The following is a 2,327-nucleotide window of genomic DNA, read 5'->3' as shown; positions in this document are numbered from 1 at the left end:
GTTTGAAAGGCAAATGGGAAAAACCCATAAAACAGCAAACGGCCATATAATGCAAAACAATTTAAAATTAAAATTAAAACGGAACAGTAGAGAAAATCCGATCAGAATGACAAAATAAACTAAGCATATATATACATATATATATATATACATATATATATATATATAATGAAAGTAAGGTAAAAATATATAGATAGATTAAAAGGCAAAATACTGAAAAACAACAATGCTAAGGGAACAATGACTCTATCTCAGTAGAGATACAAATTTGATAAGCAACAGCTAAAAACTAAATATAAGTAAGCAGCCAGAAATAAAACCAGATTCGGACAACACTAGTCCTTCCTCAGTGGTGAGAGTTTGTCACTTAATTGGTCCAAGAGCACTCTTGCACTAAACATAGCATGCACCAGCTCATTGTTTTCTTTCAAAATCTTAAAATTTCATATTTCATATCCATCATGGATTATGTTTCATGTTGTTTAATACACTGGATAATATGGATATAAAGCTAATACAGGTTATACCGTACAGTTATTAACATTGGGTATCCAGATAATATATTGGATATACAGTACATTATACATAGTTTATGTAATTAATACATTTATGATATATAGTTAATACTTTGAGTGTTTGGTTATTAATTGGGAAAGTAGTAGGTATGTATATTGTTTACAAATTTAATAAATTGGGTATATAGGCCCATAGTTAAAATATTTAAAATATTTTGTAACATGATTGGGTTTCACAAAACCAAGAGAATTTTGTTATACAATACTGTAATCTGTAATATGAGGCTAAGATGGCATAATCCCATTATCATTAGGCAAGGTAATTATTTCAGTAAATACATTGTGTATAAGTTTATATATAAATTGCACCACAATTTCATTACAGTGTTGGTGCCAGTGTAATTTTTACTGAGTTTAATGCTTCGATTGATGCCTTTCAAATTTAAGTGAATTCGTAGATTGTTGGAACTTCTGCGAGATTTTCCCCTTGACACACTCCGAGAGGCTGTAGGTGCCTTTGGCCCCTACACTTCAATCGGGAACATCACTTCCATGTTACAGACTTTCACAGCCCCCCCCCCCTCGAACAAATCCTTGCAATTACCACTGACTCAGCAAGAGAATAGACATATCCATTATAGTAACAATTATATCAGTAATTTATTCATTCATTCACAGGTATACACTGAACTGTAAACAAATTTTATGTATTTTTAACCATAGTTAATGATTTGATTTTTATTGATTGATTGATTGTTTGATTGATTGATTAGTGAGTATTTACCAGTAACTTGGATAACATGCTTGGCCTCAGTCTCAGGGTTTTTGGATCAATTCCCTGAGAGACACTATGGTTTTGTACTCCACACTGTATAATATTTTGGGTATACAATTAATACGTAGTAGCATTGGGTATCCAGTTAAACATTAAATAATATATTGGGTATACAATTATTAGATTTATGTTATACATTGAGTATACATTTTTTAATTGGGAATATAGGTATATTGTTTATAAAATCAATAAATTGGGTATAGGCCGATAGTTGAAATATTGAAAACATTTTGTAGCGACACCAACATAATTTTGTTTATACTGTAAAATGTGCTATAAGGCTGATGGTAAAATCCCATTATCATTAGGCAAGGTACTTACTATAATTCAGTAACTGATTGATTGACTGATTGATCTCAGGGTTCTCCCCAAAAAGACTAAAAACTTTACTAAAAATAACTCACAACCATTCATTTCCAAAGAAGATATAGTAATCTACATTCCTGTAAAATGTATTTCTAATTAATTCACCTAAAACTTGTAGGATTGGTTTATGTAGGCCTATGTATAGCATGTGATGTATTAAATATTATTAAATTTGTGTGTACTGCATGCTTGATTGGTTTTCACTGAACACCTTTGATGTATAAAATTGAGTGTAGATAGACATCTCCATCAGAAATATATTATAAAAATGATTTGAGTTTGAGAAAAACAGAAAAATTATCCTGTTTCATTTATAACTCCAGACATATTCATAATGTATTGTAATTTACTGTATAACTGTTATAATTTCCTATAACATGGGATAGATTACCAGTAGAGGTGATAAGTAGAATTTTTTGCTGTTAAATATTCATAATTTTACTTTAGTTCTGTACATTTCCTTTGTTATAAGATATAATGATATAATGTTCCCAAGACAACTTTCAGAAACATAACTCCATGGTTTCAGATATAATTTAGTGGTGGTTGCAGGGTGTGCAAAAGTGGCACTCGTCTCCCTTCCAGTGGCGGCTCTAGGATGGGGGGGGGGG

Source organism: Anneissia japonica, unplaced genomic scaffold, assembly GCF_011630105.1.
Source record: "Anneissia japonica isolate Jap-2015-1 unplaced genomic scaffold, ASM1163010v1 scaffold3040_len1308831_cov196, whole genome shotgun sequence".
Classification (NCBI taxonomy): domain Eukaryota; kingdom Metazoa; phylum Echinodermata; class Crinoidea; order Comatulida; family Comatulidae; genus Anneissia; species Anneissia japonica.
This window is presented reverse-complemented; position numbering follows the sequence as displayed.